This window comes from Canis lupus, chromosome 9 (assembly GCF_048164855.1).
Source record: "Canis lupus baileyi chromosome 9, mCanLup2.hap1, whole genome shotgun sequence".
NCBI classification, from domain to species: domain Eukaryota; kingdom Metazoa; phylum Chordata; class Mammalia; order Carnivora; family Canidae; genus Canis; species Canis lupus.
Genome location: NC_132846.1, coordinates 49194730 through 49208057, shown reverse-complemented (window position 1 = coordinate 49208057; position 13328 = coordinate 49194730). Strand labels below are relative to the sequence as shown.

The window sequence follows — 13328 nt, the reverse complement described above, 5'->3', positions numbered from 1 at the left end:
GTTTTTCAGGCTAGTTTTTCCATTCGCTTCCTACTTAAGATGTTCTTTCTGAAATGTTGCAACCTTGTCTTGCTGAACTAAGGGGAAAAAGGATTTGTCCTCTGGGAGGCCAGGAGAACCAGGGAGAGGAGGCTGGCCTCAAGATCAGGACCCCAGCCAGAAAGCTCAGGAGAGAAGGGAAAGGAGCCTGAGATTATCCCACAACTCTGAAGCAGGGGGCCACCAGGGTCTGAGGAAGGTGGGGTCCCAGAGCACCTAACACCCAAGCAGGTAGTTTGCAAGGGTAGCCAGAAGCACAAGGAGGAGAAGGATGGACTCTGGTTGAGGTCTAGGGAGATCCAAATCAAAACCAGAAGAACCAAACCCTTTGGCCAAGGCCTTGGAATGCTGAGGCAGAGAGAGGGGCAGAGCTCAAGGCTAGGTAGACAACTCGGGGGGCAGGGTGGATGGCCTGGGATTGGCTGTGAGCAGGTGGGCAGGGCCTGAGCCTTGTTACGATTGGTCCCAGCTGTTGGTCCAGGTGGCTGGGCCTGATGTGAAGGCCCCTGGAAGAACACCAGAGGTACCAGCTCCAGAGTCAGGCCAGGGCACAATGGGAGCAGAGTGCTTCCAGCCTGACATTCCTCTGCAAACGCTCTTTGGCTTGTAGGATTCATGCATTTTAGAATGCATGGAGCCCCCATGTATGCACACAAGTGAGTATGGGGGATGGTTGCTTGGCAGGTCATTCTGTCCCTTGCACCCTTGAGTCAAAGCTGTTTAACATCCCCTGCCCCATCTTCCCAGCTCAGCCCACTCCTCTTCTTCTTTAAGGCCCAGTACCACCTTCTCCAAAAAGCTCCCCTGGCCACTTCCACCTAGCTCTCTGACCCCCTGCAGTGCATACCCTGTGGATCTGTGCCCTGTGTCTGCAATCAGACTGTGTGGCCTGGGCCCTGGCAGACAGATACTGTCTTGCACCCTTTGGATCTCCCCAGAATTCCTCCCACAGTCTTAGCTTATAGAAGGGGCTTAATAAGCATTTGCTTCACTGGGCCCAAACTGAATGGTTACCTAAGAAAGGGGGCCCCCACCACCGAACCCTCACCCTGTGCCCAGAGCCAAGAGCACCAGCCCCTGTGTTGCCCTGAGTACAGGAAGAGGGGAGGCTCTGCGCTTCCCTGGGGGAGTACATCCTACTCTGCCTTGAGGTGGTCTGTTCGTCCTGGAGAGTAGGGACTGTGTCCTGCTCTTTCGTGAAGACATCCTTGGTACTTAACTAACACCGTGCTTGGCTCATGAGGTGCTCAGCTTATGAAAGCTAAATGAATGAATGGACGAGACCTGATGCTGGGGAGAGAGGAGGCCGAGAGGAACGGAGGTGGAGCTGTTTGAGCCGTGAGCCTTCCATCCCCTGGCAAAGGATTTGTGTGTGCAAGAGGCAGCGGAGGGTGAGGGCCCACAGTGAGGTCAGTGGCCCACAGCAGAGACATCCTCTTCCAGCTTCACAGGCTCCCTGGCCAGGGGCTACTGTGATGTTGTGAACGTGCTGCCGCCTCCGAGCCACCCCGTCTGTCTTTGCCCTGGGACCTCAGTGCCATGAAATCTGGGAAAGTCCGAGTGGCCCGCTGTCGGCCCAGCTGTGTTTTGCTTTGAGAGGCCAAATCCCGCTTGCCTGGTGGTGTCAGACATTTCCTGTGAGCTTGGCTAGGTTCCCCAAACAGCCGTTGGCCTCTTTCCTGATGGCAACTCGCACAGGCCCTTGGTGTCTAGATAGAGGGAGTGACATGAAGCAGGGGGCATTTTAGAAGCCAGAGGGGGGCCCCCAACATACTTAAGGAGGGGAGACACTGCAAGGATTGGTGATGACCAGAGACTCCCTTCAAGAAAGCACTAGACAGAGGCCAAGAGACTTGTATTCCAGAAGGAAGTCGAGAGGGAGGGGCCAGGAGAGTCTCGGGCAGCCGCAGCAGCACGCCCTAAGGAGAGCCAGACAAGGATTGATGTTGTCCAGCTGTGGCCTGGGCTGGCTCCAGGGGCCTGGAGACTCCCTCTGAGACCCAGGTCCAGGCTTCTTCCCCAAGGCTGGGCAGAGGATCTGCCCCACCTGAGGAGCAAGAGCCTGGCGTCCGGGGACAAGCCTTAAGAGGTTGAGAGCAGGGTGGTCACAACAACCTGGGACTGGCCAGCCCTGAAAACCTGCTTTATACTAGTGCTTCTCAAACTGCAATCAGCATGGGCATCACCCCGGAACTTGCTGACATGCAGCTGCTGATTCTGCAGGGCTGGGGAGAGCATCTCTCAGGTGGTACTGATGCAGCTGGTTCATGGACCACATCTTGAATAGTGAGGGTCCAGCCTGGGCTTTGGATTCAGATATTCCTGGGGGCCCAATTCTGGATTTACTAGTCACCAGCTGTGTGACATTAGGCAAGTTTTTGGAGTCAATCGTCCCCCGCCAACCCCCATCCCCCCACCGCCCACCCCACCCCCGCCATAGGATTGCAGAAAGGATGAACCGAGACCATGTGAATAGAGCACCTAGAACAGTGTCTGATAGGAGTTAGTCCTCAATGTCTTAGCCATCAGCAAGCTGCTTCTTCTTGCTAGGGGATCTTGGGTGGCAAAGAGCAGACAAAAAGCCTGGGGTGCCTGCATATGTGTATGGACTTGCTGTGGGGAGCTGTCAGAGCCCAGAAAAGCCTCATGGGAGCCATGACTAGCTGATCCCGCAGTAGACCAGTAGTGGGTTTGGCTGGCTTACTTGTTTCACCAGGACCGTTCTTACCAGCTCTATGGGACAGGGGGCCAAGGGGAAGTGTTGCAACATTTCTCAGAATAGGAGGCACATGAGTTTGCTCCTTAGCCTGACCTGAAGACCTAGAGGCTGGGCCCTGAGCACCTTCTTAGCAGGCTTGCTCACTACCTGGGCAACAATAGGCTAAGTGGGGTTGGTAGGGGGAGATGTCTGGGCAGCTGCGGGCCCTATGGTGATGGCTCCCAGTGGGCTGCTCCCCCAGAAGGCAGCTAGGGAGTCCACCTTCTTTCTACCCACCCAGTCTCTCTCTCTCTCTGTCTGTCTCCTGGATCTCCTCTCCACACACCCCACGTCTTTATCCACTATGTTCATTTCCTGTGGCTGCCATAACAAATTGCCACAAACGAGCCACTTAACACAATGCAAGTATGTGATCCTACAGCTCTATAGGTCGAACATCTGAGGCGGGTCTCCGCAGGTGAAAGTCAAGGTGTCAATGGGGCTCTGTTCCTGGAGCATCTAAGGGAAGAATCGGGTTTTTTGCTCACTCAGGTTGGTGGCAGAAGTCAGTTCCTTGCTATTGTAGGACCGAGTCTCTGTTTCCTACTATCTGTCACTTGAGGGCTGTTCTTAGCGTCTAGAAGCCACCTATACTCTTTGGCTTGTGGCCGCCTTCCTACCTTTCAAGCCAGCAATGGCATGTGAATTCTTCATGTTTTGAATCTCCGCCTCTGCTTCCTTCTTCGGCTGAATCTCTCAGTGACTCTTCAGCCTCTGCTTCCACTTTCAAGGGCCTGTGTGATGACGCTGGGCCCATCTGGGTAATCAAATCAGGGCACGCTCCCTCTTTTGTCAGCTGATTAGCAACCTTTATTACACCTGCTTCCTTAATTGCCCTTTGCCATTTATTTTTGTAATTCCAGTGTAGTTAACATACAGTGTCCTATGAGCGTCATTCCTTTTGCTGTTTAATGTAACATATTCAATGATGTAACAGCAGGGGACAAAGGTCATAGGGGCCAACCAAATCCACCCACTGTAGCCCATTCCAGTTAGAACTTCGCCCCCATCTGAAGTGTAACAGCTCCCTTGTCAGGGGCTTGCCACACGGCGGCCCTCCATGATCTGGCCCCCAAAACCTTTCGGACATCTCTGATATTGGCTTTCATCATTCGTTCTCCCCATTCATTCTGTTTCTGCCACACTGGCCAACTGGTTTTTCCTCAAATATGGCAGAGATGCTTCTACTTCAGGGCCTTTGTACTTGCTTTTCCCCCTCCTTGGAATACTGTGTTAGTATTTCCTAGGGTGGCCATAACAAATTACCACAGACTAAATGTCTTAAAACAACAGAAGTTTATTCTCTCACAGTTCAGGATGGCAGAAGTCCAAAATCAAGGTGTCGATTGGGTTGTTCCTTCTGTGAGAGAATCTATTTCATGCCTCCCTCCTAGCGTCTGATGGCTCTCATCCATCCTTGACATCCTTGGGCTTGTAGCTGCATCACACTGATCTCTGCCTCCATTGTCACATGGCCTGCTCTGTGTGTGTGGATTTAGGGTCCACCCTAATCCAGGATAATCTCATCTAAACCTAACTGATTACATCCCGCACAGACCCTATATCCAAATAAGGCCACGAATTACAGGTCGAGGGTTAGGACTTCACATTTTTGGAGGAAACACAATACAACCCACATCAAACACTGTATTGTTTTAAATTTTATTTATTTATTCATGAGAGACAGAGAGAGAGGCAGAGACATAAGCAGAGGGAGAAGCAGGCTCCCCCCAGGGAGCCCAGTGTGGGGCTTGATCCCAGGACCTGAGCCGAAGGCAGACGCTCAACCACTGTGCCACCCAGGCACCCCACAAACACTTTTTCTGGATACTCAGATGGCTCTCTTCCTCCCCTTTCAAGTCTTTTCTCCTCAGCAGGAGGGGGAAGGGGCCCTCTATTCACCTGATTTAAAACTGCACACTCCCAAACATGCCTTACTCCAGCCCTGGCAATTTTTCTCCATTGCACTAGTGTCTTCTGTGTTTTACTTACTTGATTTATTGTTTTTCTTGCCCCAGGAAAAGGTCAGATCCAGGAGGACAGGGTTTTTTTTTTTTTTTTTTTTTTTTGTCTGCTTTCTTGCTGCTACATCTCCAACACCTGAACACAACTGGCAGCTCTTAGCCATCCCTGGCAATTGGGCCTCAAGTCCTCCTTGGCAAGGTCGTGGTGGGGTTAGCCGCCTGCTTCTTTCACACTGTGTCACCCCTTCCTCGTGGCTGTGCCCTGGCTCCTCCCTGCTAGGTCAACCCTACCCTAAATCCAGACTGAGTCAAACGGTAAGAGATGTCTGGGGATGGAGTGCCTTCTTTCCTTTCCTTTCCTTTTTTTTTTTTTGGTCTTATTTTTTTCTGATTTGTTTTTGTAACTCTGAGCTCCCTGCTTGCCTCCCTGGGGTTTTTCTGGAGTTCCCCAACCCTTAGTACCTTGAATATACTATTTTGAAAGGACTTGGAGTCAAGAGACCCAATTTTGTTTCCAAGCTGGGACACTAAGTAGTTTTGTGGCTTTGGGTTAGCCACTTCGCTTCTCTAAGACTTCATGTCTCTATCTATAAAATGGGAAAGAGAATTCTTTCCGCCCTGGGATGTTGTGAGGATAACAAAAACATTGTGGGCAAAAGATTGCTTTGTGAACCGTAATGTTTATCGCAAGTACTGGCTAATGTTGTTCTTTAGCAGCCTTGACAGTGGGCTGGGGTGTTTGTTTATGTGTCCTATTGGGGCATGGATTACTTTCAGAAGAAGGTCCTCATTGAAGCCCTCTCTGACCACCTTTTAAAGATTTTAGCATTAGGGTTATCCTCAGCCACTGGACACAAACCAGAAGATGTACCTCACAGCACAGATCACAGCGTCTACAGTGGGTATCCTGACAGTTGTGTGGTACACAGTCTGTGTGGCTGTATGTGGTGATCCTGGACTCGGTTCCTTTCCAGGAGGGAGATGTCTCCTATTTCCCTATTATTTAATACATAACCCACTCCAACTTGAGAGACCCCTCATCTTGTTCACTTTTTATTCTAACAGTGCTTTTTACTTTCTGTTTTCTAACATGGCATATGATTGAGTTATTTGTTACATTTAGTGTTTATCATCTGTTTTCCCCCCGCTACAACGTGAGCTTCTTGAGGGCAGGGATCTTGCTTTATTCACTGACCTGGCCCTATCTCCTAGAACAGCGCCCGGTATATAATAAGCACTCAATAAATAAATATCTACCGAATGGACATCCCTATCGTAGTGCATCCCCTATTGCTGCTTGGAGCAAAGAAAGTTGGTCTTGGGTCCATTCCCTTCTGCGCTGACATTCAGCCCATCCCCTAGCATGACATCAATCAGGAAGGGCATCTTGCGATCCTCCCAGCAGGTAGGTATCTGCCCCTTGGCCTGGGTGCTTTGGAGCTCCCCTAGGGGTGAGTAGAATGGGGCAGAGCCAGACTTAGCAGACCCCGAGGAGTGCCAGGAGTCTGGTACAGGACTGTGGCAGCTGTGACGGAGTCCCCTTCCAATTTCTTCTGTCTCTTGGGCCTTAAAGGAGCCCCATGAATGCCCCTCCCTGGGCTTGTGGGTTTGGAAGAGGGAGGGCTCAGAAGGGGAGTAGTTAGAGGGAGATGCTCACTTGCGGGCCTCCAGCCAGAACAAATGGAGAGGGTTTTATTTTCCCAAGTTTGAAGTCCCAGAACCTCTGCTGCCGCTTTTTGAGGAGAGTAGAAAAAATCTGCGTCTCAGCCAAGTACTTCCTTTACTGCCCACACATATTTCCCTGCTGCTTACAGTGGGGTTCTGCAAGTGTAGATGGGCCACATTAAGGTTTGTGGAGGGTCCCTTGGCACAGCCCAGAGGACTGCCTGGAGGAAGTGGCTAGGTCTGAAGCATTCCATTCCCACCAGGGAGAGGAAGGAGACAGGTTATTCTATGCTGGACTTCTCAGTCATTGGATCCAACAGGAGATACCCATCACATCACAGTCTCTATGATAGGTACTCCAAGAATTGTGCAGTGTATAGCTTGTGCATCTGTATGTCATGACCCTGGACCTGGCTTCTTCTCAGGAAGAAGTTTCCCGTTTCCTCCACAAAGCATATTGCTTCAAAGCAGTCCTCTGTAGCTGCATATGGCTGCTGAGGTCCCTTCTAGATTTCTCTGAAATGATGAGGTTGGGGGGGGTTTGAGTGGACCTCTGGGCCTTTGTAGAGTATTAATATGCACCTCTCAACCCGCACATGTACCTGGAATCCACAGAGCTCAGGGCCTGAGCAAGGTCTTGGCTAGCCATGTATGAATAACAGAAAAACACAGGCTCTGGGCAGATGTGGCCTGAGGCATGCGTCCTGGCTATGCTTTGCTTCTAGGCCTAGTGGTCCTGACAGAGATCATGAAGAAGGAGCACTCAGCCCAGTGCAGATACCACCAGGTTGGTGGAGGTGCCAAGTTCAGGCTTCTGAGTCCTCAGGGATAAAGGGAGCCCAGCACCTTCTAACACGTCTCCTGCTCCCTACATAGGACAAGTAGGCGGGTTCCAGGGAAATGGTGTCCACTTCCTGCACACTTCCTTTTGCCTTCCTTTCTCTCCTAATTAAGCTGAAGGTGAGCGTCTGGCCTGAGGCAGCCGCAAAATCTCTGATGAAGACTACATGACTCCCTTTGTCAGGATTCTCCCAGAGCTGAGGATTTTCAGAACCTCCTTGGGTGATATTGCAGAGGGGGAACCCCTCCCAGCCCAGCCCTGGCCCTCACGCATCTCTGAGACAGGAGCTGTTTCCCTCCTGTCTGCCAACAGCCTGCAGCAAAATGATAGAGAAAGCTACAGAACTTCTCCCTCTTCCAATCCTCCCTCTTCATCACCACCATCAATAGCGTCGATTGCACCCTGCCATGATTCAGGCACTGTACTAGATTCCCTACCCTCGTCTTTCCTCCCCTTGTGTTCCCCACCCCAAAGTCAGCAGCTCAGTGACACACAGGAAGTAGATGTTACACAAATGTCTTCTGGCCCATCACCTGGAGTCTAAATGGAGAGAGGTGGCAGGGCTACACCTGCCAATGGGATGAGAACAATCACCCAGGAGCAGAGGGGTATGGGAGACCTCCCAGGGCTCACCACTGCCCTAACCCTAGTCTGACCCTAACGGGGTGTCTAGAATTGTGGTCACAGTGCTGAATGTCGGGTTAGGATTGGGTGGGACTGAGGTTGTGGTTGGGGTAACACTCTTTCACAAGAGGGTGGTGGTGAGGGAAAGATGAGAGGATAACTTTAGTGTGGTATTATGATGCGACTTTAACCTTAGGGTTGTGGCTAGGGTTGGGCTAGGATTATGCTAGAGTAGAATTTAGGACTGAGGTTTTTTTGTGGGTGGTATCGTTGTCATTTTAACCCACCATTTATGGAACCTTATTGAGTCAGCTGGCCCTCCTGTGCAGAGCACTCAGCAGGCGCCACCTAAAAATGGGGACCATGTGACGTAGTGGTTATGAGCATGGCTCATGAGTCAGACCTCTGTTTCATCCAATTCTGTTGTTCACGGCCGTTTGATGCTGGGTGTCTCTTCACCTCCCTGAGTTCAATGTAAAAGGAAGACGAGAATACTGGCCCCACAGGGTTGTGGTGAGAATAACGTAAAAGAAGTGCTGAGTCACATGGCTAAGTGCTCAATATTCGAGAGCTTCTACTCTTTCTTATCGGTATCAGTTAGAGTTCCAGGAGGAAACAGACGGCACACTCAGAGAGAACAGTTTGATAAAGGGTCTATTTAAGGAGGCATGGACAGAGTTGGAGGGAACAGAAAAAGGGGTGGAATATCCCGGGTGTGGCTGTGTAGGGAAGTCTGAGGGGCTGGGGGCCAGTGGTTACTAGAACCAGAGCAGCTATAGCCACAGGCCAGGACAGAACTGTGGCCTCTGTTAAAAGACCTGCTAGTGTTCTCCCCACCTCCCACCCCTGCACTGCACTTGTCAGGAGGGCATTGGCAGGATCAATACCTCCACTCCCTCTCCTGCCTTCTTGTTGGACTCCCACTTGGGCTGAATAGGACTGGAAGGCAGGGGACGAAGGAGCCTCCCAGGGCCCCGAGTGGGGTGGAGAAAGCTCTAGCGGAGCAAGTGGAAGATCTTCAGCACATTAACAAGTTCTCACAGTGACACTATGAGGAGGACATTCCTGTTAACCCAACTGTGCGATGAAGATACCGAGGGAAAGGGCCCTTCCAGCCCCGCTCTACTCAAGACTCCAGAACCCTTGCCAGCAAGCATTTTGCTAAACAGCCTGTAGAGCAGGTGAGCTCAGGCCAGTGCAGAGCAGCAGGCCTGATGAGGGAGCCGCAGGGACGGGGTCAGGCCAGGCATCCAGTGTCTTTGCAGCAAACTACAGAAACCCCGTGAGAGCCTGGAGCAGATTCTCCTCAGCAGCCGTGTGTGGGGAACAAAGGCGGCTTGTTGGGATCATTAAAACATAATGTATGCAGTTCCCAGCATCCAGCTTAAAAAATAGTAACAACAAACATTTCAAGCTTGTGGCTGTACTCATACATAGCATTTAACTGACCGAAGTCCTCTAGGATTTTTGTTTGAAAGGAAAAGGTTAGGGAGTGATGAAGCAAGCAGGGACTAGAAAGACAGTCAGTGCTTTTTTTTCAGATGCCCCAAGGGATGGTTTGTCCCATCCGGTTGCTTTGTACAGAACTGTGGCTACTCAGTGAATGTCACGCTCCGGGTAGGGTGTGTGTGTGTGTGTGTGTGTGTGTGTGTGCATGCGCGCACGCGTGTGGTTGCAGCATGGGTGGGAATGCTGGAGGAAAGAACATGCCTAAGAAATTATCAAGGAGATTTTTGGGGGGCCTTGTGAGTTCTCCTTTTGAGCTCAAGGTTTTCCAACATCCGTATATCAGGTTTCACCCCTTATCCGGAACGCAGAGGAAGTTTCTGATTTATAGGTCTGGTAGTTTCTCTGGTTACGCGACCTTTAAATCTGCCATCGGTTAATTAATTTGCCACTGGATAGTGAAGTTAATTTGCTTCCCGGGTGAAAATCGCTTTACCAAAGTAAACTGGTACTATGATAACAGTAGTAAAAAAGGGGCTCAAATACATACTTGTTTCCATTCGTGGAAAACTGATTTAGTGTCTCAGCCTTCCTCTCCTGATCACTGCCGTGTGTGTGTGTGTGTGTGTGTGTGTGTGTGTGTGTGTGCGTGCGCACGCATGCACACCACACACACATACACACACCCCACCACCACATCTGGAGAGGTCTAAGGAAGAAGATTTAAGGCTTGCAGGATAATTTGCCAGAAAAAGATCAGAAAGGAAAAATGAATTAGATGCAAAGTCATCTGATAACCATAGTTGTAAGATTGGCTGCCCAGGACCAAGAGGCTTGTGTATGTACGTCTGTGTCTGTCTGCAGATGACATCGTGAAGATCGCTAAATGATTTCCAATAACAAAATGTGAAAACACATAGTTCCTTTGTTAGCCACATAGTTGTGGTTTTGTGTCCGTGATTCATTGTGGAAGTGAGTAGCTGCGACAGGCATTTTGTGGGGTTTTTTTGTTCTTTTTTCTCCTAAAAAAATATTTGTGAAAGGTCTAAAATTCAAGGAAGTCCAGTGCTTTTTGAAAAGAAAAATCCCCGTTCCTTGCAAAATGAAGATTGCAAATCAAAACCCCTGGAACTAGCACATTGCTGCTTCTAGCCAGTAGTCTACGCTGCCTTTCCCGCCTGGAGCCTCAGCCCCTGACTAATACCTAACATGTCCACTCATATGTGCACCCAGAGAGGGTGGGGGTAGCCTCTCAAGGGAATCAAGAGGTACTGCAGGGGGTACTGCAGGGGGACCTCAGACACACCCTTGGGGAACCATTCATCCCACATTTCTTTCTGTTTTTGGGGTTCTTGAGTCAAGGTCAGAGCCTAGTCCAGAGCCCCCGGACTAGGCAGTGGTGTGTGTGAAGGAGGAATCATGAAACTATTGATGTCTTATAGTTAGGTAAGTCTGGATCTGAATCTCAGCTTTGCCGCTTAACAGCCATGCTGCCACAAGCAAGTGATTTAACCAGACAAGCCTCAGTATTCTCATCTGTAAGATGGGGATTCCGTCACTACCTTATGGAATTGTCAAGGGAATTTACTAACATATCCAAATGCATCTGGCATCTTTGAAGTGTTCTGTGGATGGCACCCACTCTTATTTGTCCCCTGACTCTGGGGTTACCTGGGCCTTTTGTTTACATCAGAAAGGCAGCAGCGGTACCTGGAGACTCTGAGAGGTTGTCCAGACCACCTGAATGTGTTTCTGGCCCTAGTGATATTTCTAGTTATGGGCAAGGGTGAGCCACAGGGTGGCAAATATCACCCATCAAAGGCAGGCAGAGCTCAGGCCTCAAGACCCCACCTCAGCACTTCCCTGTTGCTGATGATCCTGGCCAGAGTGACAGCCTCACTCTGCTTTAGTTTTCTCTTCTGTAAAATGGGGGAGTGGTAGTTCCTTTATCATACGGGTTGCTGTGCTATCAACATAGAGTCTGGGAAAAAAAATTTTTTTTAGTGAAATGCCTATAGTGGATGTCTGACACATAATCAGTTGGTAGGTTTGGGATGCTATGAGGCTGGGTGAAGACTCCTCACTAGTAGAAATCTCCTTTTGTTTATCACCCCAGGTTAGAGTTTTAGCCCCTAGAAGAGCAGGCTGGCTGTGGGCTGCCAGGACTTTGGCCTGCCCTAGAGGAGTATATCCTTGACCTCAGCCCACTCAGTGGGCCTATCTGGGCAGGTGCAAAAGTGGGATAAGCTCATCTGACATCACAGGCCTGTGTTTGCCATCTGCTAAGGCAGGCCTGCTAAGCTCTGTGCATGGAAGTGTGTTTCAGAGCATAGAGAGGTCCAAAGGCCATGAGCTGGGGACTCAGGGGTCCAGGAGGTGGGCATCTCATGCCAATTTGACAATGGTGAAATGCCCATACGCCAGGCTCTTCATGGCTTTGGGAGATGGTCCCAGCTCCACCTGTCAGCCTAAAGCTCTTTCCTTTCCCTGCTTCACTTCCAGCCCCTTCTCCTCCCCCAGTCTCCCAGGAGCACTTGCCATGCACACCACCATACCACCACAGCAGCTTGGGCGTGAGCATGGAGGGCATGATGAGCTTTGCACGTGAGATATACAAGATAAGGCCCGGACTCTTGGCTCTACAGCTCAGCCTCAAAACATAATTCTCAAGCTGCCATGATAGTGTAAAGGTTTAGAGTACAGGCTCTGGAACCAGAACACCTATAGGCTATCTGTGTTTGATTCCCAGCTCTGTTAGTCATTGGCTGTGTGACCTTAGATGGAGTCACCTAGCTTCTCTGTGCCTCATCAGTAAAATAGGGATAATAAAAATACCTGCTTTCTGATTTTAAAGATGGTTAAATTTAGTTAATGTATGGAAAGTGCTGAGACCCACATCTGGATGTTACAAGCCCTATGGAGGTATTTGCTTGTATTTACTGTCATCTTTGGCCTCTTCTCCTTTATCTTTAACCAGATAGGCTTCCTCCTCCTCGAACACCAATAGCACATGCCTGGATATGTCCCCTTAGAGTTCTCTCTGCCTTGGGTGGGCTCTGCGCTCCCGACCCCTTTCTCCAGCTCATGTCACACAACCACTAGGATGCCTTCCCCATGCATCCAGCTGTGAGACTCCTGGCACCTGCTGCTTTTCCACCCTTGGGTTGTTATGAATCACCCATGCACAGGGTCTTATCCCAGGGGTGCTGCGCCCCATGCAAGATGTCAGTCAGGGTATGAATGGGGCTGAAATCTAGCCTGTGTTCTGCTCAGCCAACCCTGGCACCATGAAGGAAATGGGGCAGCTTCTGTAAACTGGCCGCCCAGGGAGGGGCCCTTCTGTAGTCCACACAAAGGTGCCAAGTGCAGACCCTCCACCTTCTGCCTCCCTGCATGAAGGAAGCGATATGTCTCTCCTGCAAGTACCTGAGTGGGACTGTGCACCTTATGAGATGCTCATAAATGTACCTTGGAAGTAGGTGAGTGAGGAACAAGTCTTCATAGGGGAAGTTGAAGCCAGAGGTTTCAGACTGCCTGCTGGCTCCAGCTGGCTGAAGGATGGGGCCCTGCCAGCACTGGAGAGAGAGCTCCAGTGGAGAGACCTCGAGCTGGAAGAGGCCACTGAGAAGTTGAACGTGCACTATGACTGTCGAGGGACAGTACCTGTGTGCCTGGCACTGTGGTGACTCTATGGAGAAAATAAAGACAATGTAAGACTTGATCCCTTGCCTTCCTCTCTAAGGGGATCTGTGTTCCTGGCCAAACTGCAGCCCCACCTTTGGGTGGTCTGCTGGGCCCAGAGGGAGGCAGAGGAACTCTTGGAGGGGCTCTTTCATCTGGTGGGAGGGAGAGGGCAATAACACTTGCACAAGTTATGTAGAAAATAAGGGGCATTTCTGGGACCCTGGGAAGCCCACTCAGGCTCTCCTGCCCTGCTCCCTACCCAGGTGGGAGAGAAAAAGAAGGGCAATGCAGAGTCTCAAGGGATCAG

The 13328-nt window shown here is 50.5% G+C and overlaps 1 protein-coding gene across 1 annotated transcript in view; it reads left to right on the top strand.

Moving 5' to 3' along the window:
* LTBP2 (latent transforming growth factor beta binding protein 2) overlaps positions 1-13328 on the top strand; it is a 101490-nt gene that overhangs the window by 23959 nt on the left and 64203 nt on the right. The window lies entirely within an intron of this gene.